This window comes from Anser brachyrhynchus (assembly GCF_964034855.1).
Source record: "Anser brachyrhynchus genome assembly, chromosome: 1".
NCBI lineage: Eukaryota > Metazoa > Chordata > Aves > Anseriformes > Anatidae > Anser > Anser brachyrhynchus.
The window spans coordinates 179,007,981-179,030,899 of NC_137694.1; the positions used below are offsets into that span (position 1 = coordinate 179,007,981).

Genomic DNA, 22,919 nt, shown 5'->3' on the forward strand with positions numbered 1-22,919 from the left:
TATGTGGAGTTCAGCATCCTTTTACTGTTTACTTTGATTAACCACATCACTACACATTTTCAAGAGGAAATGCAATTTTCCCTGGCAATAACTCAGCAACTCACAGTAAAGGGGTAAAAGCTTTGAGCAGACAATTCTAGGTGCTGAAGATAGTGCAAGTGATAAAATGATGTATAAAATGACATGATAACAAACACTGACCATATCTCTGATTTTTCTTTAGTAGCAGACAATATCATCATTCACACAGCTGTGAGCCATTCAAGAAGGTATTATCCCATGAGTTCTGACATCAAAATACTTACTGCTTCCAGCCTTACAGTAAAGCAGTTTAGTAGGTAATAAAAATGAGCAGGAAATTTCCAGAGCAGTCTGAGTTGACAGCAAAGACCAAATTTCCACAAAGTAGTACAGTTATATATAATTTATATCTCTCTGCACCATCTAATCCTCCTGAGAAGATTAATTCTGGCAGAAGGCATACCATGGTAAGACCAAATACCTTGCCTTAGGGTGTACAGTAGATGTAGGCAGTTTTCATTTCTTCCAGAGGTTCCTCAGGAATCTTATTGACAAAAGCCACACAAAAATGTTTTTCTTGTTATTTCACAAATCCTTTGGATGCACATCTCTGTTCCTACCAAAGGTGAAATCTTTGGCTTTGTTTTCCTTTTATTTTCTATAAGCTAGAAGACCTGATTGTCATTTTTAGGACAGACTAATAGCCTATATAAAAAAATAACACGAGTGAGTACTATAATCAAAATCATAAGACCGTGCACTGTGGCTTGAGTTTGGTTCTGTATTTACACCACTGCTATTTTAACATTGCTTGAAGTCAATTAATTAAAAGCTATCTGTGAGAAGAAAAATCAATACTCAATATTTAAATAAACAGTTTTCTTGAGTGTTGTATAAGCAGTATGCTTGTGCAAAAGGCTGTGCCAGAGGTATCCCTTGTGAACTCAGGCCCAAACTCTCCACATTTTAAAATGCTCTTTTTATTTCCTACCAATGAAGGAAATAAATTGTGGAAAATATGATCTGTTTTTGAAAAAGATCCAAAAAATAATACAAGGGCAAGATTCAGCTCCTAACTATAGACATGCAGTTATTGACACTGCCACTAAGAAGGCTAATGGTATTCTTAGCTGCATTAGGCAAAGTATTGCCAGCAGTTTGAAGGAGGTGATCCTTCCCCTCTAGTGAGCACAGACTGAGGCCACATACAGAATATGGTGTCCAGTTCTGGCCTCCCCAGCCCAAGAGAGACGTTGATATACTAGAAAGAGTCCAGAAAAGAGCCATGAAGATGATGGAAGTACTGGAGCATCTTTCCTATGAAGAAAGATAAAGAGCTATGACTGTTCAGCCTGAAGAAGAGAAGAAAGGTTGGGGGGGGGATCCTGTCAATGTATATAAATACCTGAAAGTAGGGTGCAAAGAAGACAGAGCCAGCCTCCTTTCAGAAGAACCCTGTGACAGGAGAAAAGGCAGTGGGCTCAAAGTGCAACTCAGCAGGTTCCATCTGAATATCAGGAAACACTTCTTTACTGTGAGGGTTCCTGAGCAATGGAACAGGTTGTCCAGAGAGGTTTTGGAGACTTTCTCCGTGGAGATTTTTCAAAATCTGCCTGGGCATGGTCCTGGGCAACCTGCTCTTCAGCAGTGGAGTTGGAGCAGATGACCTCCAGATGTCCCTTCCAACATCAACCATTCTGATTCTGCAACATGTCCACTAGGTTTCTAAGTTCCTATATTAATGAGAAGAGTTCCAGATATCTATTTGGTCAATTTAGCATAAACATTTAGAAGTATTTAAAACACTTTTGGCAAACAAATCTGGCCTCCATCTCCCCTACCCTTTCCTGTAAGGTGCTGTAATGTATCTGGCAATCCTCTGTGGGCAGTCTGGGTATTTAATGGCATCTGAAAGTGGCATGAGACACCTGTCTTCAGGAAACTGAACTGAGATCTCAGTTGACAAGATGAGTGACATCTACTGAGCTATTGTGCTCATATTAAGAGAAGTCAATATGTTGTTTTGCTTGTTTGTGTCAGCCAAACCTCCAGGCTCCACTGACCTTATTGATTAAATCTCCTTCAGATACAAAATGAAGCCTTAGTTACCCAGGGTAGGCAACACCCGCATAAACATACAGTTGCATTTGAGACACTGTACAGTGTCTGAGACATCTAAATAGAGGTTCCAGAAGTGGCAGAGGACCTGGAACAATTCCATGTGCATCTGGACTGGCGGGTGCAGAAGAGAGCAAGAGATGCTTATGCTTAAGCATTTGCATCAGGCCTCCTCAATGCATAGATGTCTCATGTATATGTCTTAATGTAAGTGTTAAGTCCTACTCCAGGTAAATATAGCTTCCCGAGGCACTTCAGCCAGTTACCTAAACTAATAAATTACAGGCTTCATTAAAACCTGTTTTTTTTTGAGGGTCCATCTTCTTTTCAAGAACCTTTGAGCGGGAAGGTTTTCTTGAAAATCCAGTTTTCCATTCTAAAACAGTTTCAACATTAAGCTAATTGCCCCTTTATTATCCCTCTCTGGAAAGTGGATGTGTTTTTGTAGCCATTTCTGCAGCCAGTTTAATTCATATCTCAAATCTTGATCTCTTTCAAGAGATCAATATATCATTTGGATCTCAGTTTGAACTGGACAAATAATGGAAAAATTATCAGAATAATATATTTTTTATGGAAACAAATTGTTGAAAAAAACATCTGTTTGCAAATACTAGATGACTGATTCACTGTTACTATTGTCATCCCTATTTTTAATCCATTTAAATCTCTTTCACACATAAGAAGACATGTAACAGCACAGCACAAACAAAATCAGCTCTAAAACAGCCACATGGACAATGGAAATGTAGCTTTCAGTATAGCCTTCATGCAGCTATACTGCACTCAGCTACCACTTCCCCTAATGAGATCTCTTTGCTTTGGCTTACAATTATTGAAATACTATCTCTGTCACTGGTAGCCCTAGCCCTCTTCACTCATCTATCTTCCCCCTCACTACATGATTATTTAATGTAATATTTTCCTGTGAGGAGAGTACACACAGCACATTCAGGCCTCAGTTCAGGGTAGTTTGTGGGGTTTTTTGTGTTTTTTTTTTTTTCATGACACAGGCGGTATATCCTGACTTTCACACGCACACACACACAAAAGAAGCAATCTTTATGGCAAAACGTCTTTTCACACAAATAAGAGAAGAGGGCAAGCTGCAGAAAATTTACTCTGCTCGTTTATTTGTGATACATATGGATGCTTTGACTCTCTTTTCTATTGATTTTTTTTCTGTACTTTGAAACTGTTTACATCTGCGAGTGGTAGCAGACATTTTTGGCATTTCATTACTCTGAAAACAAAATTCAGTCTTATCCACCACCTGCCCAACAACTCTTTAATGGACACATCACATCCCTTTGGATGACTTTGGGAAGTACCACTGTTAATCTATCCACCTAGCATGTTTACCTGCCTTAATCTTTTCATACCTTCCCTGAGAAATATATCTTATACATAGCCACTTGCTCAGTTTCTGGTTCCCTCGCTATATTTTTTATAAGCATCAGTCCTACTGGAGGTTGGTGTATTTTTTTTATTTATTTTTTTTCTGACAGATAGGTGGTGGGTGGGACTGGGAAGTAAAGTATTTTAATTGTAACACTACACCTGCTCTTCTCTAAATGACACTGCCAACCTGTTTCACTGTGAGTAATTTAGGACTTGAGTCACACGCACCCACAGAGATATCTTTGTTCTTGCTGAATTTAGCATTTAAAATGTTCCAGCAAGTTCATCTTTTTCAAGAGAAAGCCAGTTAGAGACAGATTTTCTACTTCAGCTGTTACCCAAAGCAAAAGCTGGCCAGGACCAATCTGTACAGGAATTTTCAGCAGCCATGTGAACAGTCACATACATGAGTATGACTCATTTAAACAAGGCTGGTCCCAAAGTACGTCACTACCTCAAAGTTGCTATCAACCAATGATCCAACGTTGTACATACAGCTGCACACAAGAAACTGGAAAATGTTTGGATTGCTTAGTTAACATGCATAAAGTCACTGTACATGAGGAAGATTGCATTTTAAATGTCACCTTCCCTTTGTGTAATATATTTGCCCTTATATTGGAAAAAACTCTGATTTTTTTTGTTGGTTTTTTTTTTGTTTATTTTTAATAGCTTTATGTAATACTTCTCTCTTGGTCTGGTCTGCATGAATAGGCAGGAAGGCTGTAATTTTGTTAAAAACCATTATGTAATAACATATCCTTGAGAAATTTGATAAGGCCTGTCTATGCCACCATAAACATGCTAAGTAAAGCCTTTGAATTAACTTCATTTGAAAGACCTTGTGAAGAGCTAAGGCACATAACTGGATAGAATTGAATTACTGTAGCCTAATAAATTATCAGCCATTAGCTGAATTTCCTTAATTGCCTGTGGGCTTGCTTTTAGTCCACCCCAATTGTGAGGTAATAAACATCAGTGAAAGAGATTTCAGAAGAACATTTGAAGCCTAAATAACAGTACGGAGTCTAAATACTTTGTTGGACCAGTGCCCATACCTTGAATGATATTAGATAGATCAACAAGTGATTTTTCAATTCATGTTTATAATTCTGTATGTGATATGTTACTTGAACCACTGGCAACCAGGAAAATGTAGAAAAGCTGAAGGATGGGAGGGGTGCGAAAGAGATATCAACTCTCAGATTATGTGGTACTGAAAATCTTTCTTAGAAATGTTTGGATAAAAAAAATAGTAAAAAGGAGGTGAGGGGAGCACTGCTAAAATCCTTCCATAGTTAAAACCCCCAAGACACAGAGTTTTTGAAGTTGCAAATCTAAGGGCAATATAAAGTAAATGCCTTTTCTGAAGAACTTCTGTGGTATTTAAGTCCCACTTTGTGTTTGCCTGATGGTATTTTTCAGTTGGCTAGTAATAGAAAGAAGATTCTGTTTATATAAATAAGTTCGGCTATTTTAAAATCTAAATGGATATTTTTATTGGTCCAGCACATTTCCAAATTCCAAAGTTGGCATAAATTAAAATTCTATTCAATTAAGGCTCCAGAGTATCTGTGACTAGATAAAATTTTGATTGAATGCATTCATATGGACCTATTATCATTTGGATTTTTATTCATGATTTTTAAACACTGCATGTTCCTAATGACTCATGTCCTATCATGTTATGCCTAAAATACATTTTACAGTCCCCAGCAACATTAGATATTTGATATTCATAGACAGTGTTGCGATCAGGTGTGACTTAGCTGTAACTTTTTGATATGAAGAAAAGAATTTTGATTTGACCTTATTCTTGGCAGGTCTGTTTAGCACATCTTAAGAAATAATTACTTTGTAGGAATCAAAAGTAAAGGGTTTTCTTAAATTTTATGGTTTTCAAAGTTGGGCAAATATTGTATAATTGAAAGTGAGTTTCTTGTGGCCTTATTCACTTATCTGGCTTTTTTCAGACTTTCCAATTCTGATATTTGCTCTTTGTAAGAAACTGTACTGGAAAATTATTAGTTCACATGCTTGGATACTCATGGAAATGTGAATGATAAACAAGGGCATGTAAATATTCACATAAGAATATAGTGTTTATGTGTGAGAGGGGAATACCATTTGACACAGATAAAAGAGCTGGTTCATGGAAGCTATTAAATGAGCCATAAAAGAATTTCAATCATACTTTTTGCAGCTAGAGTGAACCATACACATATTACTGAGTCCCAATCACAAGATCACTGCATATGCTACATCAAATATACCTTTTTAAGAAATAAATACTCTTTGGCATAGCAGGACAAGATCTTGAGTTCCTCAGAGAGAGCTCTGTTAAATAAAAATTTGGCTTGTTAGTTGCTAACTGACATTCCATTTCTGCCCTTTCATTCACTTGTCTTTTCACTTCCTCTTTCACATCCATTTCATTTTTTAACTGCCTGAAGCTCCTGATAGTAAAAATATAAAAATTCCTTAGCCATCCTTTAGCACATGCAAGCATAATGCACACACTTATACACACATAAATTGTTTGTGCATAAGTACGGAGTACATATACACAGGTACTGCTACTGAATAGTATAAATGAAACAAATTCTCAGTAGGTATGGACGTAAAACTTGTTAGGTTTGTTAAAATTCAGTCCTATTAAAAGTGAGAACAGAATATTTAAATGTATCTATTTAAGTCTCCGTCTAGGAATTTAATACAGGTTTGAATTTACCTGAAGCAAAACAAACTTTTCTATCAGTGAAGTTTATTTTTGTTTGAACCCCCAATCTCTCCACAAAGTGCAGTCTCTGTCTATCTACTACCCCTGTGTGAAAAGTCAATAAGGTGCTATAAAATTATTTCTGCTTTGCTTCCCTTTCTGTCACCCCTTGGCTTATTTCTCTTGCAAAACAAAGGCATTTTAAAAATAAAATTCATTCTTTAAATTTCATGCCTCAAAACAAGATATCAAATTGAATAAATGTTGAGAGATAAAATTTAGTACTTTAAGTAATTAAATTGCTGAGGAATAATGTCCTACAAAGTATAAAAGAGTTATATTTAATGCATACAAAAGTCTGTAATCACTATTACTTTGAATGGAAAAATCCATGAAGCAGCTGTGCTGCACTAATATTTTCATCACTTGAATTCCCTTTACACAAAATTTTCACTGCAAGGTAAGTTTTAACTGCTGTTATTTGAATGCATGTTGATATGTTAGATATGAACAGGAAGGCAGGAAGGCAGGAAGGCAGGAAGGAAGGAAGGATCAGACAAAGATGAATAAAATAAGACTGAGAAGGGGTATGATCATAAATATATCATGAAGGGATGGAAGCCAATGGGTGAAAGAACTGCAAAAGCTCAAAAGTTATGTCAGCATAAAAATAAATGAGTGTAAACTGAGTATGATATATACTTAAGCTGTAAATACAAGGTTGTGTGATGTGGAGTTTGCAATAGCAAGATAGAGGAGGCATGGCCCTAAGGGGTCTGGTACAACTCCTAAGTTCCTAACTGAGTTTTAGTTTTAGGAATTTGCCCACAGCTACTGAAAATTTTACTCCTGGGACAAGCAGTCACAACATCCTAGTTAAATGAAGCTGTCATGGTGAGTTACATAGAAGAAGGTAGCATGTCAATTAAGCATAATGATGTGGCAATTAGCTTCTGATTTCAACTTTCTAAATATGTGCCACAGAATAACTAAAAGGATGCAAGAAATATAATCTCTTCATCCTCTATTAAAAAATGGAGTACGTGAAGAAATGAAAAATATTTGACTACTCAGAAAATCTATTTGTCTTCTTTGTTCAGCATCTCCTTCTATTGATCACTATCAGTGCTGACAAATAGCTTGAAGCTGTGATCCTGAATTGATATTTAATTAAAATGAAGATCTATTCTAATTGTATGGTAAACACATCAGAGTTCTGTATGTAAATAATGTCAGCAGATGAAGGATAAAATAAGAATTTTAAATAAGTGTTAGAAAGTTTGTAAAGGGGCTAGGAAGCAAGTCATGCAGAGAAAAGCAATAATTAAATTCTATCTCCAATTTATTTTTACACTGGATTCCATTCTTATTACACCAAAGTTTAAAGACTGTTTTCTTATTTGCCTTGCAAGAATGAATAAATTACATGAACAATATGGAGTTTAAGGGGGGGTTAAATCACAAAAGTAATGTTTTCCTTGTCAAAGGGTGAAACCCATTTACAGTATGAGTAGAGCATGTGTCTTAATGACATCGAAACTTACAAAATGAAATTACTGAGTTGCCTTACAGAGAACTGTATTGTTCAGAGAATGTTTTGTCTCTCACTCCGGGTCAGCAACTTTCTGTCACTGTGCCCTTTTTCCAAACTCAAATATATCATTATTGGGGAACACTGAAATAACAGCTGCTGTGCTGGCTACCCAGAGGGCTCTAATCGATTTTGCTTTCTGCTAATTTTGAAGAACCTGCAGGACAGACAGAGGAATCTCAAAGATTCTATTGGTCCTCTTGAAAGCTTCAGGAAACAAATCATCTGTTTTGAGATGTAAAAAAAAAAAAAAATACTCAGAAGGGTTTACCAACGGTCTCCTGTTATTGCTTTATTGAGGGGTCACACTGAGGAATACTTCAAAGTGCTCTTGAGCCATTCCCTGGGAGCAGCTCTCCACTTCTGCTTCTGTCTTGTGAAAGCCTTCAGCTGGTGGTCAAATGGTAGTCCTATGGAAACTTTAATCAGCCCAATGCAAGAAGATTAAGTCACACTTTTTTTTTTTCTTTTTGGCAGGACACAGTGGTCAGATAAAAGGCAAAGGAAAATGTTTTAACATAGGAAATTTCAAATGGTTCTTAAGCTTTTTTTTTTTTTTTTTTTTATTTCCTCTCTCTGAGGTTGGTTCAAACCCTGAAAATATTTCCCTTTAGAGCCTGTGTAGTCTCTGGCCTTGGATGAAGGTGGACTTGCTTGGAGCAAAGGATTGAATTAGGTGGTCTCCAAATGTTCCTTCCAATCTCGCTTTTCTGTATTAAGAATAGTGAATTCTCAAAACAGAGGAAGAGTTGCAAGACATGAAAGAAAAGTAATAGAGCAGGTACAGAAATGACAATTCTCCAATAGCAGTCCTGTTACTATATGCAAAAGTTTATACAAGGACTCTAATTATCACTAAGAGCATCAAACCTCAGAGATGCAGATATGGTGAGACCAAAATTGAAATTAGCATGATTTGGGGATGTAAATAATTTTGAGAAGGGCAGAAATTCTGCTTTGCTTTTGGAGAATAAAGAGACTGAAGTCAATAAATCCCTCTGCTAAGGCTATCTCCCCTGTTTTTTGTCATCTGTGCTCAAGGAAGTTCATGCAGAACCCCAGAGTATCGAGGGCCCAGTATGAACTGTGAAGGAGTGTCTAAGCAAATGATCAGATTGGGGAAAGGTCTTCCAAAGTCTGAGGCATTGTTTTAAAGTCTAAGAAATTTTGGTTACAGAGTCCCACTCTTCAACAGAAGGGGCAGACAAGATGTCTCTGCTTGGAAATATGCCCCCTAAAAAAAAAGACTCAATTCTGAATAGGTGCAAGAGACTTAAAAATACTTTATAGCCACATGATGGAACTGACCTCAATGGGTAGCTGTCTTTTTAAAGATTACAGTAAATCTTGTTTGCTAGAGTGTGAATAATTTGTTTTCACACTTCATGTCTTTATAGTTTGGGTCAATAGAAAAGGGAAAAAGCTAAAAAATAAGTTCCTGAACATACAGTTAGGTTAAGATCCAAAAAAGGCCTGGAGGGCTCCTCTCTAAGGGCTAAATCTTTTTCACCTGAAGAAGTATCATTTTTTCCCTACTGATATATCTTCAAAGGTTTTGGTTTTGGCAGTACCAGTTTGAACAAATAGCTAATGGACAGCTCCTGTACATAAGCAAAGAAAAAAGTGCTTGGAAGTAGAATATATGCCAACACTTATTACAAATTTTATTAGTTGTGTTATTATTTGGGGAGGAGGAAAAAAAATCAGTTTGAAGAATATGATATCTCTAATTAAATAGTCAGTGTGTCAGAAAGAAGATTTTCATCCCCTCTGCTGGAGTTCTAGGATTCATATGGTATCCAGTATTATTACCACTTTTATTGGCACTGAATAAACATTTGAGCAAAATATGTGTCCATTAAATCCCAGTTCTTAAATTTTAATAATTTTTCTAAGTGATTTTGTGTTTTTTTTGTTTGTTTGTTTTTTGTTTTGTTTTTTTCCTTTGGGTTTTAAGGGTTAATATTTGTGTAGTACTTTCTGACATAAATGCTACTTTAAAAAAAAAAAAAAGAAAACTCTTTGAAATGCAGTCCTACCTAAAAATAATTTTATTCTATTTTTCTTTCTTATTGTAATTGCTCTGTAGTGTTTATCTTTGCAAGGACAAAAACATCAAAGTTAATTATGCCAAGAGTAGAATGCAGTGCCAGCATGTTACGAACCTGCAAATTATTTCTCATACTGTGGAATATTCAGACAGTGTTTTACTAATCTGATACTGATCTAATAAAAGCCTTGGTAAGGTAACACAGGCATGGTTAAATTACTATGGAATACCACAGTTAGCTGGAGGTAACCACACGCTCAGTGAAAACTGATTCTTCTGTGTCTTATGTTGAGAAAGAGACATGCCAAGAGTAAAGAGTCAGATGTCGTGCATTAAGTGACACACATTCAACTAAATAGCTGACATATTTCTACTTTAAGAATAAGTTTCTGGATATAAAAAATGGTTTGGGGATGCGGGGGGGGGGGGGGGGGGGGGGGGCAGGAGGGTGGCCATGCTTACGTCCCTGCATTGTCAGACTCATCAGCAATCTACTTGTTGATTTAGTCCTCATTAGTAATATAACAACACCAACATAAGTAAAGCTTCTTTTTCCTTGCCTTGCCTAGCCTTGCCTAGCCTTGCCTAGCCTTGCCTTGCCTAGTCTTGCCTTGCCTTCCCTTGCCTAGCCTTGCCTAGCCTTGCCTTGCCTTGCATTGCTTTGCCTTGCCTTGCCTTGCCTTGCCGTGCCATGCCATGCCTTGCTGTGCCGTGCCTTGCCGTGCCTTCAAACTAGGGTTGTCCTCAGCTGTGCAATAAAAGTTTGGCTGTTTTCCTACTTTCATATGCATTCATTTACCTTCCTGCCTAATGAAAAATACACAGCACAGCCAATTTGTCTCACATACTTTTTTACCTTCCATTCTCTACCCAAAATACATTTTGCCTCAACTATTGAGGAGTGTAATTATATTTCACTCACTTATAGGAAAGTCCTTGGTAATTCACTGTTGCCTGAGGCTCTCTGAGTTACACCTCTTTCACTTTCATGACAAAAACATAATAACAATGCCTCAGGGGTAATATTTTCATTGGCAAGATGTACCTGGAAAACTATACAGAGCTAAAAATAAAAAATAATTTTAAAAAGAAAGAAAGAAAGAAAAAGTTCTTTTCATGGCTTGCTTTCCTTCCTGAAATTTTCTATCATTCCCACGATATTCCATACTGGCAATATTGTTTCTCCAGGTTAAAATTTATTTTGTTGTGAAACATAGCCCAGTACAGGTGAAGTTTGACTTTTATATTTGAAGAAATAGATACACTATAGCTAAAACCATCTTATTTTTAAGTCAGGAGGAATAACAAGAAAGTTTATCTAGGGATTTGTGCTCCTTCTCTCACTCCTCAAATCTCTACCCGGCTGAAGGCTGCAGGTAAAGCTTTCTGGCAATCTACTGATATAACTGTTTATCAGAAGTCAGAAAATGCCAGTTAGAAAAAGGCAAAAAATGCTTTGTGAACACACAGAAATCTTGGTTACTTTTCTGTATAAATTGATAGATGGAAAGCATTATAATAAGAGGGAAATGGAAATTCTTCACAAGTTCAAGCATAATACTTGATTAATATTTTAAAGGTGGCTATCATATCGTTAATTTTGTATGTTATGCAAAATTTCAAAACTAAACTGGATTCTAAAGAGAAATACATTTAAAAATGTATTATATGTGATTTTTAAAAGTTGAAATTCTAACATATCCTAAAATGTTGATTTTATTCCCCCTGTAATTCTTGCACATGTTTAGTTGGGCAGAAGTACTCAGCTTTCTACCAGGTTGTGCTTTTTATAAGCAATACCAAATAATCTGTGTCTTCCATTATGTTGGTCGTTTTATAGCTTGGTTTTGTTCTCTGATGTTTTGCACTACATTTTAAGAGTTGTAAGTAGCATAAGGGGTCAGGCATTATTTGGAAAGATTAAAGACAGTCCCTGATTCAAAGAATTGCTATCCATGTGAAATTTTGCAACAACTATGTTAATAATTATTTTTCCTGTGTACTGTCTCGTTAAAGATCTCTTGTAGAGTCTATCAAAAACAGTATATTCTGTTTACTACAGGCGATGTGGCAATTTGCTATAAAGTTTTACTTCTGTTCTTTCTTCTTTACTTTCTTAATATGTAATAAGAAATAGTGCAGTAACATATCAGAGCTACTGATTGCACTCCAGCTGTAGCAGAAGCAGGATAGACATGGAATAAAATGTACTGGGAAATGTGGAAAGGGGAAACAAATGAGGCTGGTAGAATTAGATTAGTAAATAGTAGTTAATTTCAGTAGCAATCCATTTTGATTTCTGGACCAAACAGATCTGTTAAAGAAATCCAATATGTTTTGAGGGAAGTAAGGGTAAACACAGATACAGGCCTGGAGAGTAGGAGCTATTACTTATATTTGAAGAGCTATATGGAGCCATTATCCAAATCAATGGAAGTTCTGTAAAAATAAAGAGGCTGGCAATCTTAAGGCCCCTTCTTTCAATCAAATCCGTGAGGATACTAAAAGCCATTAATACAGACCCAACCATTACATGACAACTATAATATAAATCCAGTGATCAAGAAGAGCTTTAAAAAAATTAGTCTGCAAGTAGTATTATAGGGTAAATGAATTTGACCTATGATTACTGTTCGTTTTCCAAATGTTTTCTGTAAAGCTAATGCACTAATATGAAATACAAAAGATTATTCTGAGGAAACATTTGTCAATTTTTTTATGGAGAGAATATTTTAATTTTGCACTGGAAATCTGATACTAGCAGCTGCACTCAGATTTAAGGAACAGAAACATATACAGTGAGGCATGCACTATTTGAGAGTTGCTGTTTTGTTTGTCATGTATTCACAACAAACTCTTCACAAGTCACTGAATTTACTCAGGAAATGACAGAACAGTGAATACACATGGGGAGCCACGACCCTTTCAGAGGTCATTTTCAAAGAGAAAGTCAAAGCTTCCTAAGAAAGACACTAATCACAAGCTGTTTGTCCAGCTCCAGGACTTCCAATAGAATAGGTTTGTCTTTCAATTTCAGGGGATCATTTTATAGCATTTGAATGACAGGTATAAGAAGAGGTGTTCCTTCTATCACCTTGTGTTATCTAAGGATGAGTTGCACAAGTTCACACACAGTCGCTAAATATTTCCCAACTGCATAAACAAATTTTTAGAAAATCTGGATGATACAGCTCTCATTTGTGATTATCATTGGAGATACAAAAGGCCAGATACCTAGAAGACTGTAAATGAAAGTATACAAGGAAAAATAATATAAATAAAAAAATCAGTCAATATACAGAATACCTAGTCCCAGACTTTCATCCCCATAGTGCTGCTGCTTTTCTCATCTTTCTCCTTCCTCTTCATACCTGTTACTAACCAGTTAAGGATTTTTCCTTCATCCCTATGGATATGTAACTGCTTCCCAGATTTATTTTCATCTCTGTATTCCCTGGAGCGATGAACATTTTCCTTCTCACAGTGGTGCCAGTGCTGTGCAGAAGGCTGTCATGCTGGCATAAGCAGAGCGAGCCCTTTGTGGTTGCACTTGCTCTGACACTGGCAACCAGTTAATGGATGGAGGATATACTGTCTAAGGGCACTTGAGCTCACTACAGAGCAGCAGGTGGACAGTGCAACAGTAGGAAAAGAGCATCTAGTTGTATTTATTTAAGTCTGCAATAGGAATGAGGAATAAATCTGAGATCAGTAGGCCATTGCACCTTCTGCTACCCTGAAAATTATATTGTTGCCAGGCCATTGTGTAAACTCTTTCAGTTTCTTGAGAGATTTCCTGATGGGTCACAGTACTGGAAGTGACAGCTACAGCTATTGGAAATAATGGCCCATAGCTGCAGCAAAAGAGAATTAACGACAGCACTTTTTGTTCAGGATAACAGCCTGGTAATCCATATCATCACTTCAGAGTAAGTTCATACAACAAAAGCAAACAAGCCAATAGACAGTTTGGACTTTGAATAAAATAAAAAAATATTCACATTCTATCATCATTATTTTCATTTTTTTTTCTCTCCTTTTGAAAGCAAAATGTTACAGATAAAGCTAAGTGGATCTGAATAAGCATCACTGTATTGTATTATTGTAGGCATAGCTCAGAGCAAACACTTTTCTGTCACAAGTGGGTAATTGTGGGACACATTGCTGAAGACCTAACCTTTTTACCACATGAAAGATATTATCCATATATGTGTTTTGTTTTTTTTTTTTTTTACAAGGTTCTACCAGTGATTTCAATCTTGATTTAAAAACAAAAACAAACAAAAAATAATTCTCTATAACGCTTTTTCAATATTGCTTTCGATATCCTTTGGTATCTTTCCTATGAGAAGCTAACACAGTAATATTATCACTGCTGTAATACTCTGATTCTGACTCACCTGACTAAACTGTGGCACTGTGTTACCTCAGACACTTCAGGTGAAGGAGAAGGCTGTTTTAAATACAGACAAGAGAAGACAGGATATTGTCTCTATAAGGAAATTGTAAAGGTAGAGACCATATCTCCCTTGTTGTCATGTGCCATGCCCATGAACCTATGGCATATAGAGCATGAGTAGGCTCTGGCTTGAAATTCAGGCATCTTTAGCTGGGTGTCGTCTGCCACCCATCCCTTTACGCTCCCATTATTCTGAGCACAGACCAGGGGCTCCAATCAGTGTTGCTGTTCATACAGGTATCTAATTCCTTTTTTAGAACGGCTTGCAATATTTGTGATAGCTGCAAAGTCTTGGCAAAGTCTGGGCATAGGCAGCATTTTGCCAATGTACCTACTCCAAACCACCAGTTTTCGCTTATTCCCAGACACACATATCTCGTTATGCTTTCACATTATTGTTCCTATCTGAATTTCAAGTTTTTATTTTGTGGGTAATTTGCAACATTTAGCTTAAATAACTTGGAAGTCATAAGTATTAGCAAGTAAAGCAATAGAATATCTGCATAACTTGCTTGTTCATCATTAAGTAGCCAAATCCTTGAGGATTTATTATTATTATTAAAGCTGAAATGATAAAAGTATACAGAATTCATTTGGGGTTGTAAAGTCTTTGTCAAGTTTCAGTCAAATACTAATGGAAATATCCCACACTAGAAATTAAATTAAATAAAGTTAATAAAGGAATTTCTCAGAGACCCTTTGTAAAATGGAGACCTTCTAATGAAGGAAGCAAATGATTCAAAATAGATGTAAAAATAATAATAACTATATATATAATAATAAATAAATAATAAAAATAATAATATAAAAATAATATAAAAATAACTATCTGGTGCTATTTAAACAGAAAATAATCATCAAAAAAGGAAGGTTTAACAAATGTGTTTCATCACAAAAATATATTAACCACTTTTCACAGTCTGGAACTTTCAGCAGTCAATAATAGATAATATTTACTTGCTCCTGCTGGGGAAACTTTTTTATATATTTAATGGAATACATTGAATGTAGGTTACTATAGTTACAGCAGAATTTCAGAATGAGTTTTGTTTTATCATAATTGCTGCATATTAGTATATAAACAGCTGAACTCCATCTTCCACTGGTAGCACTAATTTGTACCTAGAGACAATTCTCTCCCCTCAGAAAATCGAAGAACAGCTTAAAATATGCTGTAAGTTTGTGGTCCTCCCCAGAGGGAGTGGAAAGTTTCTGCAAGTCAAGCTGTTTGTTGGTTAGAGCCTGGGACTGCTGGGATTGGTAGCACAGAAAGGTGAAGCTGTAAAAATCCATCACCAGCAGTAAAGGGAAATTAAAAACGTTCCCTACCCCACCCAAACCATACTGAATTATAACCATATTACTTTCCATCACTATTGTTTCTGAGCAGGCCTGAACACTAATGAATTTGGCTGGGATTTTTACAGAACCCTGAGAGAGTTTGGAAACTAGCAAAGAATACAACATAGCCTCTATAAAGTTCCCAGTTTTTATCTTCATAAGTGTTTTCTAACATAGGAAACTATTGTTCCCAGGTTACAGAGGCTAGCAAAGAAGAGCTTCTTCGTCATGGATCCCTTATGCATCCCCATAAAGATTAATACTCCTCAGAAAACGGCTTTATTCTTTAGAGAGATGAGTTGTGAGTGTAATTTTTTCCTATGTGAATTATAGAATTTTTAATGTCTCACAGAAATACAGTGTCAGGAAATGATGGAATCACAGAAAGTAAGGAGTAGGGAGAAGTAGAAATCAAACCCAGAAATTAAAAGACCTAGCTGAGATTTTAACTACTAGCTCAACGCTCCCTGCAAGGAATTACACACTCAGGACTTCAATTGCATTCCCATATTTCTCCATGTTGAGAACTAAGTCAAATGAAGTTTCATATAAGACTTCTGTTGAAGTGCTTGAAAAGACAATATACCTGAAATTGTGGCTTTTATGATTCCCTGGATAGACAAAAAGTCTTCCAAGACTGGTCAATGACTGACAGCCCAACAAGGTATCTTCTGCTTCTTTTAAATGCCATGATCCTGCAAGTGAAATGCAAAAGGAAAGACAGTGTGTCATATACAATATGGAAGGACAAGAAATTAATGTCAAGTCAAACATTGCTTTCTCCAGCATGACAGCAATTGCATGGATCACTGGATTCCAGAAGACAGTAGTCTTAAACATGCTACACTTTAATGACTACAGTTTTGTAACTGAAGATGACTCAAGTGGCATATTGCATAACTGAAACACTGGGGAGAGAAAAAAAAAAAAAAAAGGACAATAACTTAGTAATACCTATTTTTTCCTGATAGTCACAAAGGAAAATCTTTTCATTAACATTATAAATGCCAAATTACTTTTAAAATCAAACTACATCTGTCTGGTAGCTTTTCATATAAACTTAGAGAAAACTTATTTTCATATGTTCTTTATTGTTTATGTGTTTGGAATCACTGTTAATCGAGACAATAAATTTATAATGTGCACTTTTTGGCTTTATCATTGCTCCAGTCTAGGAGGGATATATCTTCACCCTTGAGCTTTTATGGACAGGAGTGTTCAAGAAAATGTCTATTTTCTTTTCATACATTAAGTTAGTAGATGTTTACATGTCAATATTCCCACCAGATATGAAAATACTCCCTCCTGGTTAAAAGAACAAGGTATGGTGACATACTTAACCTTCAAACCCCAATAGATTCAAAGGATCCCATACACTAGAAAACATTCCTCAAAAAATTAGAAATAATGAATGCCTTCTCTGAAATCCAGGCCTGTAAATAGATCATCTAGGAAGAGGAAAAAGGAGAACATTTGTTGGATAAACTGCTGTTTTTACCTCATCCAGTTCTGGGGCCCATTAACAGCTTAGAGTTACAGCTGGCAGAATAAGTGTTTTTTGTCATGCACTGGAGAAGAAACAGGTGCTTGTGCACAACAAGGGTGCCTGTTTATTGCTTTTACTGCATTCTACGATGTTTGCTTCATTTTTCTCACATTATCCCTTCTCAAGCCTTTCATCTAGTAATATAAGATACTACCTGCAAAAGTGCATTGTGAAACCAAGCAAGATTTATGTGTGATAGTGTATAAACACAAAGAAAAAGTGAGTCTTTCTCCCCAAATCTTTTAACTGAAATAGACAAGTTCAAGACAAAGAACAGGAGGAAAAAAAGGCAAAGTGTCTGCTCAAGGTAACATTGAACAGAAACAATATTGGCAAGAATGGAAACCAGTATCTTGCATCCTATATAGCTCTTTATGGACAGTTTTATGGTGTTTTTTCCTAGCACCTTTGATAAATGAATTTGTTACTAGTTTTCTTCCTTTTCCTATGCCCCTTTTTGGGCCGGGTCAACCCTTAATTTAATGTTCTAGACATAAAACCAAGTGATGAAAATGCTTCAGTGTAGGAGCTAGATTTGCAACACATTACTGAGATTTTCAGTGTCACTCATCAACTAGCATCCTGCTCTTTAAAAGCTTGGCCCTTTATTTTGAGACCTGAGTGAGTCATAGAACACCACAGAATATATCTAGAGCCTAGATATATTAGATATATAGATATATTAGATATATTAGATATATAGATATCTATCTTGGCCACTAATATGCAGGGAACTGGTGTCTCCCACCAATCTCATACAAAATCAGGCTCTCACTTGCATCACAGGACTTCATAGCTTTTTGGAACTTAGATCCTATTTCATAATACTTCTTTTTTCATAATTATCTTTATACATTTGTTTTCTTCTGTAAATTCTCCTTCCTTCTTGATAGCATCTGTGTATTTTAATTTTTTGACTATACCTGTAATTTATTTGCTACTTATCCCCTTCCTTCCTCATCTATGCACAACAAAAATAAAGAGAGGAAGAAATAGGCACTGATAAGCAAAGAATCATAAGTGTGTCAAGAAGGCACTATTAATAAGAAATAGGGGAGGTAGGGGCTGTCTTTTAAGAGGTATTGAACCATTGACCTCAGAGTTTTCTATTACAGTCCAGAGAGAAGATGCAAAAGCACCTCACCACAGGAAAGAAATGAGAAATTTTGAGGGCTATCGAGCACCAAATTCTTGTGGTGGCTCAGCAAAATGTTACTTAGAACAGGTGTTCATATAATTGTGATACACTGGGGAAATTTACAATGTTCAATAGCCCCCCAAGACATACTAATACCTCTCTAATGTCTTTAGAAATGGTGTGTTGGATTGTCAAAGAGCACAGAATAAAACCTCTCTCAAGCCTTTTTGCCAATATTTGCAGTTCAGCATATGTTTCTTGTGTAGCTGGCTTTTCCAGAAATAAGGAGGGCTTTTTGGACAGAGTCCTGAAAGATCTGATGTTACTGCAAGACTTTTATTATATCAAAATGCTTGAAGCTACTAACAATAGTTCTGGAACCTTAACCTTTCTTTTCTCAAAGTGATAAGGAGAGCTGTTATTGTTTAAGCAAAACCTCGGTTACTTGTGAGAGCAACAAGATAGGCAGGAAATCCCCCATAGGACAGGTGTAATTTTAAGGCTCTAGGCCCATATGTAGTGAGAACAGTTGGGAAGCAATCTTTCCCACAGTTTTAAATCCAGATATTATTATTATAACACGAACATAATATGGCCAATTTGCAATTTCAATTAACAATAAACCATAACTATTTAATAAAAATGGAAAACAGATGGTAAAAATAAAATGCTTATGGTTATCAAATTTGCTCAAATTAAATGGAGGAGCAGGAAAGAAAAAGAATATTCAATAAAAAATAATAGAACAGTTACCAACCCTGAGGAGATCTGGGAGGACTACAACACAGAAATGACCAGAATGCATTTTCCCAAAGTAACTTAAATATTTTTATATGCTTAGAGTTAGTATTTCTTCACTGAAACTTTGAAAAATTCTGCAAATAGAAACAAATATGCAGAAAATAAGAAAAGTTTGGTGAAACAATGTGGCAGATGACACAGCTAGCTATCATTAAGAGTTCAGCACTGTAGGAGGTACATGAATCACTGAATGGGCTAGGATCTTTTCATATGTTAAGAAGACAATTTCAATAAATGAGGAGGAATGAGGAGGCTAGTTTTTCATGGTGTAAAGTATGGAGACTTCTTTTTTTACTTCAAGTGAAGCAGGTACTAGAAGCCCTGACAACCTGCAGTGGAAATGAACTGTAAATAGGCAAGAAACACAACAAGGTCACAGCTTCTGACCTCTGTGATTATCTAGGGGTATTTAACTAGCTACAAACCATTTTCTTTCAAAGAAATGATTCAGTATGGAATTGAATTCAATATGTCATTTCACGCTAGAGCTGGGCAAACCATTCTTGGGAAACATTTTAGCTAATAAATTAGTCCCTTTTTTTTTTTTGGTTGACAGATTATTAGCAAAAATATTGTGATCCACGTAAACGTGTTCATTTTCTTTGAATCATTGAAGCGGTTTGTACAAATATTTTTCAATCAACTTGCCTGTTGCAAACTTTTCATTTAATTATGTCCTTGACTATTCAGCATGCATTATTTGTTATTCAAATGGTGTGTTTGGTCATCTAAGTTTCATGGTGGTTTCCCTTACTATTTGCCTGAAGCTGTAAATGTCCGTAAATTCAGTGGAAGAGCAGTTGGGACAAATAGCAAATATCTTTGTTCCTAAGCAGGTGTCTGGTTTTGTAAGTTTATGGGTAAATGAGCAGAGAAGAGCCATGCCCAAGCAATCCTGCAAACAGAAATACTGGCCAAGTGTTCAATGAACACTCAAAAACATCTCTGGAGGGAACTGCAGGATTAACACATGTCCTTTTAGCCTAGAGAGGTGCCTGAAACCCACATTGTCATGGACCTACAGCCCCTCTTCTTATGTTTAAACCAAGCCAAGGTATTTTGCTGCTAATCATATCAGCTCCCAAGGACTACTCCCTTTGTCAGTGAACACAGCTGAATTGAAAAGCAATTCTGGATTTGCCAGAATGCCTGTCAGCTTCTTCCCTATTGTCCAAGCTCAATTTCAGACAAACAGTACCTTGATGATATAGCGAGTACTCAATACCAACACTTCAAGCCCCAGCAGAGAGAAACAGAACTGACGGTAAGACCCTTAATCAGGATGCATGAACAAGCAATGATTCAGTTTACTCTTGTAGAGCTGTGCTGAGACAAATAAATCTTTCCACAATGCTACAGAAGCTAAGGAAAAAAAAAAAAAGGAAAAAAAAAAAAAAAAAAGCAGACCTATTTGAGTTCAGATAAACCCAAACTGAAAGCTTTCCTGTAAAACTCAAAATCTCACGTTTTCCAAGTATTACATTGCTCCTTCTGAGCCTTTTTTTCATTGCAGTGGTTATGACTTCTGTTGTTGTTTCAGATAATCCTTAAGTATCACACATAAACCAGTGTCAAAATGACAATGTGACAGTTCTACCTAGTCCCACCAGAAAGCACTACATAAGCAGATGTGACTTTGCCCCTCTGCTTCATACACAATTATGAAAGAACCCACAGAACGGCTCAGCCTTCCTGTGCACCTCTGAAAGCTGCAGATCCTTCAAAGTTTTTCATTTTTCAGTACCCCTGGCTTCATTGTGTGCACCCCATCCTGAAACATCCTCTCCCCTGATTAGGTCACTTGTCAGGAGAAGCGGTGTAACCTGAGCCTGTAGTTGAGGAGAGACATGCATGGACCTCTCAGTGCTAGCCATGACCCTTGGATGAGCTGGGTAGTTTTGTACCATCAAATGCAATCAGCAAGCCAAAGAGAAACCATAATGGCTGATACATGCCTTTTGTTCAGAATGTGAGTCATGGGAGTTGAATTTGCATGATATGTCACTCTCTGCGTACTCTATAGTCTTCAGCGATATTGGAATAGTCACTAGAAATATATTTAGGTATCCCAGTTTTCCAAGATCTCCCTCAACCCTATCCAACAATTTCAACCTCAACAACAGCCAGGAGGCAATTCTACACAAGAAAAGCTGGATGCTGCCTAGGGCAACAGAGCACCAAATGTTGCAACAAGGAATACTCATGGAATTGTTCACTGTCTTATTCCTATGAAACACTTTTAAAATGTCAAAGTACTAACTCTAGGTGTCTGGATTAGTAAAGCTTTTCATCCTGTTCTGCACTCTCTGTGCAGGATACTTGACTAGATGGGAGCAAGGCAAACACTTATATTTCAATGATGGTAATTTAAGATCAGAAAAGTTGAATTACACAGTAATGTTATAATACCATAATTACCCTAGGACTGTGCCCCATGTTTAACAATAGGTGTCTGCAGTGCCATTAAAATAATGACTTTCAGATTTGCCAAGTGTTTTATTATGAGAAAACCTGGCCACAAAAATCTTTAAGACCATTTTTTTTTCAACTGGTGTAAATTGATGTACCTCCACTTAAGTCACTGCGTGAAGATATGACCTTTATGCTTAAAGGACCCAAAATGTTCAGCAATTAGGTAAGCAGACTGTGCTCCAGTAACATTAGGTGTTATCACACGTGGATTATATTTTATACAAATAAGTTGAAGTTATTTAAACTGATACACTTAAAAGTACAGAAAAATGTGAATGTAATGTATGTGTATGGAGCACCTTTCCTTCTTATTTAAATCTGTTGCAGAAGTACAAGTCAACAATGTGCTGTCACACATCTTACTATAAGTAATTCAAAAATGGTGATTCAGAGGACAGATCTAGTCTTCTTTTCCAAAGCTGCCTTCACCTGCCTCACATACATTGACAGCCAGGTAAGAATAGCATGTTGCTACACTCGCACCTCGAGTAATAGGTAGTAGTCACAGGTAGTAGGTACCACACAAGTACTTGGGTGTACTACTACTAGGTAGTACACCCGCACCTCAAGTACTAGTAGGCTGCTTCTCAAGTACATTGTTCAGTTTTGGGCCCCTCACTACAAGAAGGACATCGAGGTGCTGGAGTGTGTCCAGAGAAGGACTACAAAGCTGGTGAAGGGCCAGGAACACAAGTCCTATGGGGAGCAGCTGAGGGAACTGGGGTTGTTTAGTCTGGAGAAGAGTCTCAGGGGAGACCTTATTGCTCTCTACAGCTACCTGAAAGGAAGGTGTGGGGAGCTGGGGGTTGGCCTCTTCTCACAGGTAACCAGTGATAGGACTAGAGGGAATGGCCTCAAGTTGTGCCAGGGGAGGTTTAGGTTGGAAAATTAGTAGACATTTCTTCTCAGAAAGAGCAGTCAGGCATTGGAACGGGTTGCCCAGGGAGGTGGTGGCATCACAGTCCCTGGGGGTGTTTAAGGAAAGGTTGGACGTGGTGCTTAGGGACATGGTTTAGTGGGTGACACTGGTAGTAGGATGATGGTTCTATCAGATAATCTTGGAGGTCTTTTCCAACCTATTCTATGATTCTATGGTTCTATAACCTTTCTTATTTTGGAAATATTCCTAAATGAGTCAAAACATAATAGTCTGCTTGTTTGCATTTGTCAAGTTTTATTGAAACAGTATTCCTGCATTACTTTGTTTTTATCAGATTGTATTTGTCTACCAAAAAGCAAATGCTACTAATTCACTACTCACT

At 36.7% G+C, this 22,919-nt stretch overlaps 1 long non-coding RNA gene across 1 annotated transcript in view; it reads right to left on the reverse strand.

Moving 5' to 3' along the window:
- Positions 1 to 17,053, reverse strand: part of LOC308184550 — a 73,003-nt gene extending 55,950 nt beyond the window's left edge. Inside the window, exon 1 of the long non-coding RNA XR_013942705.1 lies at positions 16,287 to 17,053. This is a non-coding gene — a long non-coding RNA (uncharacterized lncRNA). The remainder of the gene's footprint in view (positions 1 to 16,286) is intronic.
- Positions 17,054 to 22,919: the final 5,866 nt, after the last annotated feature.